The sequence below is a fragment of the Microtus ochrogaster genome, chromosome 24 (genome assembly GCF_000317375.1).
Source record: "Microtus ochrogaster isolate Prairie Vole_2 chromosome 24, MicOch1.0, whole genome shotgun sequence".
Taxonomy (NCBI): Eukaryota; Metazoa; Chordata; class Mammalia; order Rodentia; family Cricetidae; genus Microtus; species Microtus ochrogaster.
In genome coordinates this window covers 627492-642916 of record NC_022024.1, presented here as the reverse complement: position 1 = coordinate 642916, position 15425 = coordinate 627492, and the positions used below count along the sequence as shown (strand labels likewise).

At 43.5% G+C, this 15425-nt stretch overlaps 1 pseudogene; it reads left to right on the top strand.

Moving 5' to 3' along the window:
• The first annotated feature begins 418 nt into the window (after positions 1-418).
• Positions 419-13871, top strand: LOC101986292 (annotated as a pseudogene).
• Positions 13872-15425: the final 1554 nt, after the last annotated feature.

Here is a 15425-nt window from a genome sequence, read left to right as displayed (position 1 = left end):
GCTAGTGTGCAATGTGGGCTTCCTGCAGCTATTTTTTAGTTAGTTACAGGCAAAGAATTTACTTGCAACCCCCACCCCCCAAAAAAAGTTCGCATGAGATGGAAAAATACACAAGAAGCTAGGACACTACCAGGAAGACTTCCAAACTGAGGTGTGACTTGATGGGAAAGGCAGCTGCTTTCCACACCCCTGTGGGCATCAGCAAGCTGAGTAAGGGATCTTCCTGAGAAGCAGGAAGGGTTGCTTTAAGCTCCTCGCCCCCTATCTCATCCCCACCTTGTGGTATTGTCCCTGGGAAATGAAGGAAACGCTGGGCCTGGGAGATACACAGAGAAGTTAACCAAAGGCTAGCCACTGGTATCCTGGAAAATATGGTAAATATGAGATTAGTGCCAGGGCAGGGTCAGAGAAGAAAACGATGTTCCTATGCTTTGACTGGGGCGCCCTCACTGGCTTGAAAACTGGTGCAAAGGTGAGGGAAGTAAGCATCAGGTGTTGGGTAGGTGCAGAATCTAGAGAAAGTGCTGGACTACAGAGGTCAGAAGCTTCAAAAATGAGGTTTGGGGAGAACAAAAAAGGCAACATACATTTAGCCAATAGTGCCTGGATTTTGCCTATGCCTTTTATATTTAAGAGCTGCCCTCAAGAGCAAATCAACTTATGTCTACTGTGTTATTTGAGAGCAGTGTTTGTGCACGTGTGCCCACGTCCGTGTGGGCATGTGTGTGTGCATGTGTGCATGTGTGTGTGTGCGTGCGTGTGTGTGTGTGTGTGTGTGTGTGTGTGTGTTTGACACAGAGAGAGAGAGATTGGAGGGAGTGTGCCATGGCACATCTGTGTAGATCAGAAGACACAGTAAGGGGTCAGACTCCCTTTCCATCGAAGGTTCTGGAAACAGAACTCAGTAGTCTTGCACTTTACCCTCTGTGCCATAGCTTGTCCAAGGTGGTGGTTTTTAACCACTTATCTTATTAAAAGAAACCAGTTGAACTCATTTGATATAAACATACACTGAGTAATTATCAAGCAAAGAAATCACTCCCAGATCTCAGAATTTTCCATTGGTTAGAACCAGCATCTTAGCCCTGCCTTCCTGTGGTTGTTAGGTACCCATGTAATGTTAAATGGTGTATTGTTTGCACGGATTTGCATTTTGCATCCAACTGGCACTTGGTCAGCATCCCTTCACCATAACAAAGACCAAGATGATTAACTTACAAAGAGAGAAGGTTTGTCTTGGTTCATAGTTTTGGATGTCCCAGTCCATGACAGATTAGCCTTGTTGCTCCTTAGCCTACGGGGTAGCAGAGCATCATGGCAGGAGCACATGGCAGAAATCTCAGCCACTAGTAAACAGGAGAAAGAGAAAAGCTGAGCATGGCACTGGTAGCACTGAGGAAACTCAGGCAGGAAGAATGAGAGTTCTCGGGCCAGCCTGGGCCACGTAGCAAGACCCTCTGAGACAGACAAAGAGAAAGAGAGGTGGGGTTCTGGATTCCCACAATCCCCTTCAAGTACACACTCACATCAACTTGAAAAACTCTCCTAAAGATCCCACCATGTACCAAAACCACCAGGCTGAGAACTGAGTCTTTAATACATACACCTTTGTAAGAGAGTTCAGAGCTAAACTATGGAAAACATAAAGCAAACATGCAGTTCATATTGCAAACTAAAGCTTGAAACGGTCACCTATAATCCCAGTACTTAAGACAGTGAAGTACGAGAATCATGAGTTCAAGGACAACCTGGCCCATAAGGTAAGAGCTCATTGTTGCTGTTCTTTGAAACGTGTGTGTGTGTGTGTGTGTGTGTGTGTGTGTGTGCGCGCGCGCATGTGCAAACTATCTACCATTGGCAGAGGTTTCTGTCCCACCCAGTCCCGCAGCTGTTCAGACCCAAAGAATTACACAGAGGTCTACATTAATTATAAACTGGTTGGCCTATTAGCTCAGGCTTCTTATTAACTAATTTCTACATCTTAACCCATAATCCTTGTCTGTGTTAGCCATGTGGCTTGGTACCTTTCATCAGTGAGATGTTCGCATCTTGCTTCCTATGTATCTAGGTGACAACTGCAGAATGACCCTTTCCTCTTCACAGAATTCTCCTGTTCTGGTTGCCCCGCCTCTACTTCCTGCCTGGTCACCCCACCTATACTTCCTGCCTGGCTACTGGCCAATCAGCATTTTATTAAAATAATATAAGTGACAGGACAAAAGACCATTGTCCCACAGCAATCTACCAAATACTGTTAAATGGTATAATAAGATCAAGCTCAGAGATCACAGATTGTTCTAGAAATTTTCCCAAAGGATGGAATAGGTGTTTCAGGAGAAAAAGTGTCCCAAAGTTATAGAAAAATGGTGAATTACAGAGTGACTTTCAGTCAACACCCACACCTTCTCTAGACAATGATGCGCACCTGTCTGCCAGGGACTCCCACGTGACGTTACCATCCATTGCCTACATGTTTGGTCCCCCAGTGCTCACACCCAATGTGGATAGTTCAGTGGGGCTGCTCAGCTGGCCGCTTGCAGCTCTCATGAAGACATCTTTGTGGGGCAGCCTGCATTTGCTTCTGTCCTCATACCTTCTGGAACTTCTGGTGCTTTCTGTCTTCACTGCACACAAAGAAACCCTTCAGCCTTTCTCTCATTTACATTGTTTTTCTTGGATACAATTTTAGGATGGTGATCTATTGCTAATGTTTGTCTGGGAACTTCTGGGTTTGTGGGGTTTTCTAGCTTGTGTTTGTTTGTGTTCACTCATTATCTGGTTACAAATAGAGCTTTGGCCCATTGCAGTCATTTTGGAGAACTTGTATTTAGCCGTACACAAGGCAACATTTTCACAATGTCATCAGCCTCTTCCATCTTTTACATTCCTCAGCCACAACTGGTATGTGATTGGATATAGCTTTGGTTCACTCTTGTTGACCACCCTTGGCAAACAGCCATCATTGTTAGTCCATCAAGAAAAGCTCGGCCAATTTCTCTTGTCACTTACATATACTAGGGAGAAAGTAGTAGCCAGGCTTCATACAGGGAAGATAGGAATTGGTAACTTTGTTAATGAGATTAGATCCTACTCCGTGTTCACAGCAAAGTCCCTAAGCAGAGAGAACCTCCCTTGACATCAGGATCCCAGAGGTTACAAGGTCCAGTAAAACTCCAGAGGGTGATGTCTTAGCTATTTCAGCAGAGAAGACATAGGCATCCATCTATACATATTATGAGAGACATGAAAGAAAAGAGAGGGGGCAGCCGCCCCTAAGCCTGTGAGGTCTGTCTTCCACATTATGCAGGGACAGCAGGCTTCCATTTCTGATGTTTCTATTCCTCCCACACTCTACTGATCTTTTGTTCCAAGAACTGAAACCAGGAGCTGGAAAGAAGCAGTCTCCAGATCCTCCTAAACAGAGGTCTGTGCTCCAGGGACACCCAGCTGACCTGCCACCGAAGCAGGCAGAAGAGAACAGTCCCACCATCTCCAGGGGGCAGGAGGCTTGGGAGACCTTCATGGCCAACAACGTCCATTAGGAAGACTCCCACATAAAAGCTCTCATTCGTGTCTTCTCGGCAGGGTCTCCCAGTCTAGCAAAGGGCAGCTGTGCTGTTCTACTTGCCAAGACCAAAGCCCAAGGATCACCGCTGACTTATCGGTATCTGTAGGATCCACAAAGAAACCGTGACACATCTTGTTAACTGTTGGAGGAAGTATTTCCAGAATCTACCCACTCCTCTTTACTCCAGCTATGACCTTTTCTTATCATCCCTCAGATGGGTTGCTGCAAGAGACTCCCACTTCTGCTAACTTGCACTCCTCCACCATTCTCCTCTAAAAGCAAAAGCCAAGTCTGGCCATGCTTCTACTAACAACCCCCACCCCAAAGCCCTCACATCTCACTGAAAGTAAAACATTCAAATTGCCCACACTGACTTGCATGCACCCAGCCTCCTCCAGTGCTGCCTCTGACCAACTCTCGGGCTGGTATCCCAAGAGTCATTGAACGGGCTGCGTCCTTGACCACACACACTCTTCTCTTAGGCAGCCACATTCATACTTCCTTTTTCCTTTTAGGCATCTGGTCAAATGTCATCTCATTAAAGAGCTTACTGATTCTAGCAGGATTCCATCTCAGATGATCCCCAACAGCCCCTCCCTCGTGGTTCTCATGTGGTTCTCACACCATCATGAATATGAGATGGAGGGGGTTGCTTCTAGTAAATGAGACAACCATGATGGTGCGCTACTTTGCAAAGAGGTTCCAAAAATCCTGTTTTCCATCCTAAGTACATTCTTTCATTTTCTTCCTTGCTTTCTGACTCTGAGGAACACCAACTAGCACACCACGTGACCATATAGAGATCAGCATGGCTAGCGATGGTGGAAGCCACCCAGACAACAGTCAGCAAGGCACTGAGTTCTCTTTGCCCATCAGCCAGCCACGACCTGGATCCTGCCAACTCTTCCACATCAAATGAGACTTCCTGAGAAAACTTGAAGCAGAGACATTAGTTAAGCCACCCCACATTCCTAGCCCAAAAACTATCCCATAATCAAATGTGTACCAGCATACACTCACCCTCTATTCCCATTACTCCCCGCCCCCACCCCAGCACCATCTCTAAACTATTGCATGCTATGATTGTTAGTTTAGTTCCATCCCCACCTGGCTTGGTCCCTTTCCTGTTGCTGTGAAAAAAACACCCTGACAAAAACATGTTTATTTTGCCCCCACCGTTCAAGGTACAGACCTTTATGATGAGGAAGTCATAGCAAACTCTAGAAGAAGCTGGTAACATTGCATCCATTTTCACGGGAAAGAGAGCCGCGAATGGGGGCATGTTAATGCTCCCAATGCCTTTTCCACTTCATACAGTCCGGGGTCCCCTGTCCCGGGAATGGTCCTACCTGCAATTAAGATGGGTCTTCCTACACTAATTATCCTGAGAAGACAGCCTCTCACAGGGATACCCAAAAGCCCGTGTCCCAAGGTGATTCTAGAATCTGCCAAGATTAACAGCACTAGGCAGCACACGCATGCACACACATGTGTGCATGAATGCCCGCAATAACCATGGGTCAGCAACATTTGCATGTTTGCTCATTGCTGTATCTCAGCCCTCGGAACACACCTGATACAGAGCAGTGCCTTTGAAAACAGTTGATGAATGTGTATGTGAGGAGAGAGAGAGGCGCTTTGCAGCTTCACTCGGAAGGTCTTGGCTTGTGTTAAATGAACAAAGCAGACAGTTTGTCTGATCTTTAGCAGGTTCTTAACAAAGCGTGTGCCATCATCCCCCATCCCCCGGGAAAAGCTGAGATCAAACAGCGTTGGTACAGAAGAGTGTGATGTTCAGATAGTTATTCCCACAATTCTTGGCAAGGTGAAGAAGTATCGCTTTGCTTAAATTCAGATGCAAGCATCATGTCAGTGGCTGATTTCATTCTAGGTCTCAAGACACTCATTGCCTAAACACACACACAGACCGCTTAAGAAGGCACCCCACCTTTGGCTTTCGGAATTGTTCTGAATTTGATGTTCACTTTGAGAGTTATTCAGAGAAAATTAAAAATTAGTTCGTCTGCACTCTTACTGAACGGCCTCTTAAAGCCCCACTGTCTCCATAGACAACAAGAGCAATTGGCAATTATTGCCATTTCAGAGCCGCTGTGTGGCTGCACTGAAATGAAATCATTGGGTAGACGATCTTTGGCTATTATGGACCTGTGCCATTCTCCGGCAGGAAGCTGTGTAAGCAGATCGTTTCTGCAGAACAATAATGTTTAAAACCTTAATAGCGGCCAGGCAATAGGAGCAATTTTTCTAACAGGACTGAGCTGAGGATAAACGAGATGTCTGACAAGCCACTCTGCCGTACAGTTATTTCCTGAGCCCTTCGGGGACTTGGCTTTATTTGTTGTTTTATTCTACATCGAGCATAGCTCCTGTTAAGCGGGAGGCTCCCCGTGAATGTGTGGATTATAAGGATGGCTAGGCAAATGAAAGAGAGATTACAAGCTCCTGGATGAAGGTTTCCTTGACTTATGAGCCGCTCCAAACTGGGTGGTCACTATTTTACTGAATAATCTCCTGCTCTTCTATCTCCATTGCCTTGAGGGTGAATGGATATGACGGTCAAATCCTGGCCAGTCGCTTCTCCAGTGCATGGCACAGGTCCAGCTGCTTAACCATTCTCCTGCTCAGCTTCTTCATTTAGAAAGCCAGCACCATAACTTTTATAGACTAATTAAAAGGATCGAATTAGCTACCTTAAAGTACCAGTAACTAGTGAGCATGGGCAATCAGTATACAATTGCTTATAAAAGCTAGATATGTCTCTTCGCTCCTGGTCAGTTTTGTCTCATACACCCCAAGTTAAATGCAGAGAAACTCAATCCACTTGTAGTCTTCTGTTGGCTAAGCCCTTTTACTTAAGACTTATTTTCCATTTCCAAAGCACTCTCAAGGATGTCATATCCTTGACATTCACAAGATCCATAAACACTTGGTAGCAGACTCAAGACCTAATTTACAGATGAAAAACTTGACGCATAAACAATTAAATTCCTGGGGCTGGGAAGACAGTGATAAAATACCTGCCAATGTAAGTGTGAGGACAGGAGTTCAGACATCCCGCACCTACATAGAAAGCTAGGAATGGCTGCACGGGTCAAGAAGTCTAGTAATGGGGAAGGGGCCGCAATACCGACAGGTGGGTCCCCATGGCTCCCTAGCTATCCAGACTAGCCAATCAGTGTTCTCTGGACTCAGGGAGAGACCTTGTCTCAAAAAGTAAGGTGTTAAGTCATAAAGGGAAACACCTGATGCTGACCCCTGGCCTCCATACTCATGTACACATGTGGACATCTGTGTATGTTGGTGGAGGCTTCTGTCCCACCTGGTCCCACAATAAACACACCGAAACTATATTATTTAAATCACTCCTTAGCCTATTAGTTTTAGCTTCTTATTGGCTAGCTCTTACACCTTAAATTAACCTATTTTTATTATTTTATATATTAGCATGAGGCTCGTGGCCTACCAGCAAGGTTCCAGCTGGAGGTTCATGTCTTTCTCCTCTGGCAACTACATGGCATCTCTTTGGCTCTGCCTACTCTCTCTATATAACTCTTTCAGCTTGGCTTTACTCTGTTAAGCCATCGGCCAAAAGCAGCTTCTTTATTAACCAATGACACTAAAACATATTCACAGCATGCATCATCTCCCCTTTTCTGTCTAAATAAAAAGGACAGTTTTAACTTTAATACAGTAAAATTACATATAACAAAACAGAATTATATAAATCAAGAATTATAATTATATCAAACAACAAAATATAAAGCAAGAATTATAGTTAAAATATTTATATCTACTTTGTCTTTTATCATAACTAAGGAAAACTATAATTAAAACTATCTAGTCTTCAACTCCATCAAAGACTTCAGAAGGATATATTACCTAAGTAAACAGGAAGTGCATTGGAAGCAACTTTCAAAACTCTAGAAATGACAAAGACATCCCACTGTCTGGACAGTCACCCAGAGCTCTTCTGTATCATTGGGGTATCCATCTTCAGCCTACAGGCTCATAGTATCTGGCAGACTTTTCCATGAAGCAGGAAATTTGAAGATCTGTTCTGCCTTGTAATGACAAAGTTCATTAGTTGCTTTCTTCTGTGTCATACAGAATGTCTAGCAGACTCTTTTATGAGCAGGAACCCCAAAGGATGGTCTCACCTTTAGGCAAGATCAGCAGTCATTTTTCTGTGAGTCCTACATGTCCAGTTCATACAGTATAACATCAAGTAGTCCAGGCAAGAGCAGTGTCTTGCCCAAATGGCTAAGAAACTCCATAAGTAGACTCTTGAATGCCTATCTTCCTCTTGAAGCACATTGGTGTTGCCAGGAGCAGATGTGTCTCACTGTCATGAAAAGTCCTAAGTTCTTAAAACATTTTAAATGACATAGTCTGTTAGTCTTTGAAAGATTTGAAGAATACCTATTTAACTGAAATATATCTTTATATATCTAGAAAGCCTAACTAACATGACTACAAGCTTGACTATTATAGATGACTATGTATTAACCTGTATTTCTTAATTATACATTACATTTTTAAATGAACTGAACAAACACAATACCTTAATCAAGAGCAGAAATATATGTATAACCAAATTGACCTAAAATTTGTATCAATAGACCAAGATCCATACCAATGCAAAGTATTGATCTCTATACCATATCCCCATTTAAATGTAAACAAACATTTATAAACAATATTTGAGAATTTGGATATAGTTCTCTCTAAACTGCTTTCTGCTTTTTGTTGGGCAAAGTAATTTTGAGGGTGTTCACAGTGACCTTTTGGGGTGTCTTGGTCCATCAAACCACATTAGTCTGGAGGCAACCCACAGGTTCTCATCCTCTGTGGAAACAAAAGAAAAACCTCTTTTACAAAGCAACAGATCCTTAGACCCAAATTTTGAAGTCAAGATACCTTTATGTTGGTTTATCTTAGCAAGCCCCAGGATCAAATATCTCTCTGCAGTCAAAAATTCAAAGAAAACACAATAATATACATAATCTAAACACTCTGTGTATATTCCATCTTTACATGGCTTATTTTTCTTTACTTTCTTTAATCTATTATTGTACTCTGTTTCTTTAAAGACTTTGTTTTATTTTTTTAAAACAATGTATTTCTTTTTATAATTCTCTATACTCTTTTTCTTCTTTCTCCCAAGCCTACATACATTTATTTAACACTGTGACCCACTTAGAGGTCTTTTCATCTGAATCTGTCTTTATTGTGTATCTGTAATTATTTTCTGACCAGAAGCACCTTTTCTTTTTTTTTTTAATGCTAAGTAGGTATGGCTAGGACCAACTCCATGGCACTCCCTTTTGGTTCCACCCAGTCTAACATGGTAGAGACATATTCACTGTTTCTGAGAGCCATGTACATTGCCCCATTTTCAGGCACACAACGGGTCTATATTGCCATTAAGCAAGTTGTAGCACTATACTCACAAACCCCATTTAAATGCTTCATAACCAGACCTACTGAAAGAGTCAGAGTTTGGTGGCAGCTCACCCCAGAAAGCAGCCAATTCAAAACCTTGCTACTGCAGAATCAGGAAGACCTCTCTTTTTTTCTTTTCTTTTTCTTCCTTCTTTTTTTTTTATTGATTTTTATTGAGCTATACATTTTTTTCTTGCTTTCCTCCCTGCCTCTCCCTTCCTCTTCAGCCCTCTTCCATAGTTTCCATGCTCCCAGTTTACTCAGGAGATCTTAAGAAAGACCTTTCTTAAGGGAGCTGCAGCACACTGCCAGCCATTAAAAGAAAATGTGGCTAAACTTTGGGGTTTTTTGTATCTAGATTCTCAGGTTTTATGTGGCTGTAGTCAGCCCACTTTGGTGTGCCAATCTGTTGGAAGAGGCTCTGCCCCACACAATCCTGCAATAAACACACAGAAACTATATTATTTAAATCACTGCTTGGCCTATTAGCTCTAGCTTCTTATTGGCTAGCTCTTACATCTTAAATTAACCCATATCTATTGTTTTATATTTTGCCACGAGGTTCATGGCCTACTGGCAATATTCCAGCTGGCAGCTAGTGTATTTCTCCTCTGGCAGGTACATGGCTCTTTGACTCTGCCTACTCTCTCTATATATCTCTTTTAGCTTGGCTTCACTCTGTTAAGCCATTGGCTGAAAGCAGTTTCTTTATTAACCAATGGCAATAAAACATATTCACAACATACATCACCTCTCACATCATGAGTGCACATATTCACACATACACATAAACACATAAATGTGCCATACATTCACAAGTACATGTATAAGAATAAAATCATCTATGTAAGATCATAATGACAGTAACATGAGGGCTCAGGCTCAAGTGCGAAGCTTTTTCATTGGTTGCTACAGCTTCTAGCAAGTGAAAGGAGTCAGCAACGCCAGTGGGCTACCCCTAATTCATCTCTTGACCACAAACATCATGTGAGAAGCCACCTAGGAAACATGAAATCCTTTGCAGGCAACCCCTTCTGGACCACTAAACTTGGAATAACTAAGGAGTGAATGGCCCATCGAGCTCTATGACTAAGGAAGTAAGATTTTGGAAAACTGGGGTCAGCCTTCTTTCATCCAGTCTCCTGGAAGCTGAGTGTAAGGGCCACACACATGAACAACTGCTGTGGGTGAGAGGAATCTTGAATTGAGAGGTGACTTCTGTATTCACATCTCAATCCTGTTTTACTCATCCTGCAAAGACATGGCCTTGAGACATTGAGAGGAGATGTCTCTAGAGCCATAACACAGCTCACTGACTAAATCCAACAAGGAAGAACAAGTGAGCGACGATCACTACCTGCTACTTACCAGCATTTTGCAGAGTCTGTTTATGTTATTTCATTCTGTTTAATCCTTCAAACAATCCCCTAGTCCCCTGGAAAGGGTATGCCTTCCTGATATTTTTATTAAAACACCACAGCCTCCCCCACATACACAATCTGTGAGAGCTACACTGATTTTTGTGCAAGGGTCAGGATAAATGCCTTGCGTTAAAGCTGCTCAGTATTAGCCTTTTTTCTGATCATAATTACAGGAAGCAATGATCACAAAATAGACCAATCAGTCTTCTGGGGATAATGGAAGTAAGTCTCCCTCACCCTCCTGGAAGGTGTGGCAAGCCATTTTTTCACCTTTAGGGTTGAAGAAGCTCTAGGTTGAAGCTAATTTCATGAAAAACAAAGCAAAGGGATAAGGAGAAACAGATTCTTTGAAGATGTCACTGAACATTGAATCAAGTGATTCTAGAGTTTTACTCTTGATCCTTAAATTTTCTCTTACATGGGAGCTAAAAGCAATATTGTTTGATATGGGAGGTCCTTCTGTCTATGTGTTGATTTTATTGGTTAATACATAAAGGCTTGACCTATATCACAGGGGGAGGAAGGTGGAGTTAGGAGAAGCCATGGATCTCTTGCCTAAGACAGACTCTGGGAATGTTTGCTGCTAAGCCGCAGCCACGTGGTGGCATACAGAGACTTAGCCACAAATTAAGTAAGATATTCACATCTGTAGAGCAAGTTCCAGACCCTTATCTCCCCCTGTGAGTTAAGAATGCCAGCAGACTTAGCAGGCCTCAGGACTCAGAAGTAATTAGCAATTCCCCCTGTAAACATTTACAGACCCTCAGCATCCCTTATCTCTTCCAATCAGCTAGGGATGTGTCCAGACCTGACATTCCAGCATCCTGCTCTCCCCCCTGCCTTTTTGCTATAGAATGCTCCTGAGAAAAAAATAAAGTTGGCAGCTTGATCAGAGCACAGACTTGCTGTCCATTTCTGATGTCTCTTGCCCCTTTCATTCCTCTCCCTTCAAGGTTCGTACTCCTGTTTGTGTTCCTCTGGTTGGGACAGGTTAGTTTAAGATAAGAGTTTAGCCAGAAATACACTTAAGCCATTGGCCAAACAGTATTGCATATAATATGGTTTTCTACGTGGTTATTTCATGGCTGGGTGGCCAGGATGAACAAGCAACCCTTCCCCCTATTACAATTGTTTACCAATGATAGTAAAGTTGGCATACAGCAAGTCCATTTTCTGTTACTGTAACAGCATACCTGAGGCTAGGCAGCTTATAAAGCTCGTTGCTTGGGAAGTTCAATGGAATGCTTAGTTCTAGCATTGGCTCGGCTCTGGGGAATCCCCATGACAGATGGCATCACAGTGTCATAAGCATGAGGCAGAGATCACATGGGGAAACAGGAAGCTAAAGAGACACATGCGATTCCATGAGAACAATTAGTCTCTTCCGAGGATACAGGCTTCATTGACCTAGTAACCTTCCAGAAGTCTCCACCTCATCACCACACTGAAAACTAAGCTCCCATCACACACACCCTGAGGCAGCAAATCGCATCTAAATCACAGTAATACTTTATCACCCAAGCCCTCTGGGCTCTGGTAAGACTGGACAACCACAACAGTGACACCCAATCATAATCACACAAGTTCAGACTTCCTTCTTCTTTCGTGGACCTGAGGGTGGATGCTCGGGGCATGTCACTCTGCTCTTTCTGGTCATTTCGACCCCGCTGCTTACCAGGGATTTCTGTGTTAGACCAGTGATCTTGTTCTCATCTCCATGGTCAGGTGCTGCTTTCAAACCTAACTCATCGTCAAAGCAAGGACCATGGAAGGGTCTCATGTCCCAGAGCCAAATGTGACACAAACAAGACGTCTGCTCTCCTTTGCCAACACACAGCAGCAAGGATGACCAGGAAATGTCAGTGGCCATGTGCCCAACTCCATATCTAGTTCCACAAGAGGAAACTATGACACATCTATTATTATACCCACCACCTTATAGGGGTGCTACACTAGCAAAACTTACCTAAATTGCATGCCCAGTAAGTTGTAAAGATTTGAAGCCAACTCATCAATTCTTGCTGCTCCATATATGTGTCACACTTCCTCACAATTCTAGCTCCTAAAATGACATCGGACACCATTGTCAACATGCATGTCATAGGTTGCTGATGCCTGCTCATACCCCACCAATAGATAACAAGCCACCTGCTGAACTGTCAGCTATGACCCTTTTGTCCTCCTAGGGATGAGGTGCTGGGTCAGGGAGTAAAGGGTGAACACCTCCAACCTGACACACGGAAGAGATCTGGGTGGCCACATGAAGATGGAAGGGTTGCTACTGCACGCCTATAGAATGGTGAAAAGGGAAAACAGGATTAGAAGCAAGAAGACATGCAGCCTGAAGAAGAAATGTAGCCACTAAAATCAACAATAAAACAGGCAGAAAAGGGCAAGTAAGGGCTGAGAGAGGATGAATTTGGATCTTTTTGGACAGAATGTGTCAAAACATTTCTATCATTTAAAAAATTGTTGACTGACTTGGATTAGCAATGCATTTCTGGGGGGTGGGGGGAACACACAGATCCCACTCTGATATCCTACATCCAGACACCAAATTTCTCTCCAACAAGGTGCTAAATAGTATCAACCCCTTGGCCATATAGTTCTTTGAATAGTTGGCATATAGAAATACTCCACTCTTACTTCCTGTTGCTCTTACTAGAGATGCCGCTGGCTAGCCTGTTATAGCGGCCCATGCAGGTTTTTTGGACTCGGAGGTGGTGCAAATTTGCTGGACCTGGGTCTGGGGAGTCCTGGTGATGGGTTGAACCTGGATGCTCCCAGCTGGGGTGTCCCAGAGGAGCCAAGGATCGAAATGCTTCATGGAACCATCATCCTGGCTTTCAAGTTTCGCCACGGAGTCCTTGTTGCAGCTGATTCCCGGGCCACAGCAGGTGCTTACATTGCCTCCCAGGCGGTGAAGAAAGTGATAGAGATCAACCCCTACCGTCTGGACACTATGGGTGGGGGTGCAGCCGACTGCAGCTTCTGGGAGTTGTTGTTGGCTCGGCAATGTTGAATCTATGAGCTTAGAAATAAGGAACGCATCTCTGTCGCCACAGCCTCCAAGCTTCTTGCTAACATGGTGTATCAGTACAAAAGCATGATGCTGTCCATGGGCACCACGATCTGTGGCTGGGATAAGAGAGGCCCCAGCCTGTACTATGTAGACAGTGAGGGGACCCGGATCTCTGGAAATGCCTTCTCGGTGGGTTCTGGCTCTATAAATGCTTATGGAGTCATGGATAGAGGCTACTCATGATCTGGCCCACCGAGCCATCTACCAAGCCACCTACAGAGATGCCTACTCTGGAGGTTCAGTCAACCTCTACCACGGAAGGGAGGATGGCTGGATCCGTGTCTCCAGTGACAATGTTGCTGACTTACACGACAACTATAGTGTGCCTGTCCTCTGAAGGAAAGCAGATGTGGCTGTCTGTACCTGTCTGGGGGCTCCTACAGGCTACAATAAATAATAGTGCTCATTCCACAGTGAAGCCCACAGTTATCTCAGAACCTTTTGTGAAGCTCTGAAACCTTGTGTGTGTTCACAGTTGATGGGCTCCTGATGGATGCATTAGCTGTTTGTTTTACTCTCTTAGATGCTAAAATTATACTACTTTTCAACTTCAAAAAAAAAAAAAGAAAAGAAAAGAAAGAAAAAGAAATACTCCACTCTTTTGTTACTTCATTTTCTGTACCCTGGTTTGTTTGTTTGTTTGACTTAATAAAATATCTTGGTGCTATTTCAATGAGTCTTGTCATTTTATGACTCTATCATACTTCATTGTATAGGTGCCCTACTTTAGCTCACCAATCCTGTTGACGAGTGTTTGCATCGCTTCCCAACCTCTGCTCTTACTGTGACACTGTGAGCATTTCAGCCTCTCTATATAAATAACCTTTCATAAAGTTATACAGAGTTATTATCCCACTAGCGATGTGTGAGAGGGCCAATAACATGTTTGTGCACTCCTGATTTCCTTATTACCCAACATGTGAGTCATGACCCCGTTGGGGGTCAACCAACTCTTTCACAGAGATCACATATCAGATATTTACATTACAATACATAGCAGTAGCAAATTTACAGTTAAGAAGCAGCAACAAAAATAATTTTATGGCTAGGGGTCTCCACAACATGAGGAACTGTAGTAAAGGGTCCCAGCGTTAGGAAGGTTGAGAACCACTTGTCTACAGCATTAAAAATGGCTACCTGTATTAAGTCGATTCCTGTAATATTAGGAAGCTAGCATCTGCATATATTTAATATATTTCACAAATAGACCCTCTTTTCTATAAGTTTTATTTTGCATTCTTCACTGGGCTGGTGGTCTTTTTCTTACTGATTTATGAGAATACTCTATACACAGAGGTCTCCTGTTGTTCATTAAGTGAACTGAATGTTTTCTAATTTTATGTTTATCTTATGACTTTGTGATGGTACTATAAAAAAAAAGATGTGCTTTATCATGTGTGTGTGTGTTTGCATGTTTATGAGCTGCGCATATCTGTGAGTGCCCACAGAGGCCAGAAGAGGGTGTCAGATCCCCTGCAACTGAAGTGTCAGGTGGGTGTGATGTGGATGCTGAGGACCCTCTGCCAGAACAGGAAACATCGTCTCTCCAGCCCCAGGGTTGCTTTTTGCATTGCACAAAAGCATTCCCTCCATCTGCTTTCTGGAGCATCACACTGAATCCAGGCGCGAGAGAAACAAGCTGAACTTTATTAGGAGGAATGAGGCACGACCACCTCACTCTCAGAGAGTTCTTTTATTTGACACCATCACTGACCACTCTGATGCTGAGACTGCCACAGAACTCATCCCACTAAACAAACTGAAATCATTCTTCATGGCATCAGCAGTCGCAGAGTCTGAAGGAAGACGGGCTTCCTGCCGTTGGCTTCCTGGCTGAATAGAGAAGCAAATGCTCTGAGGTCCCCCAGAGAATGCAGCTGCCACATCAGTT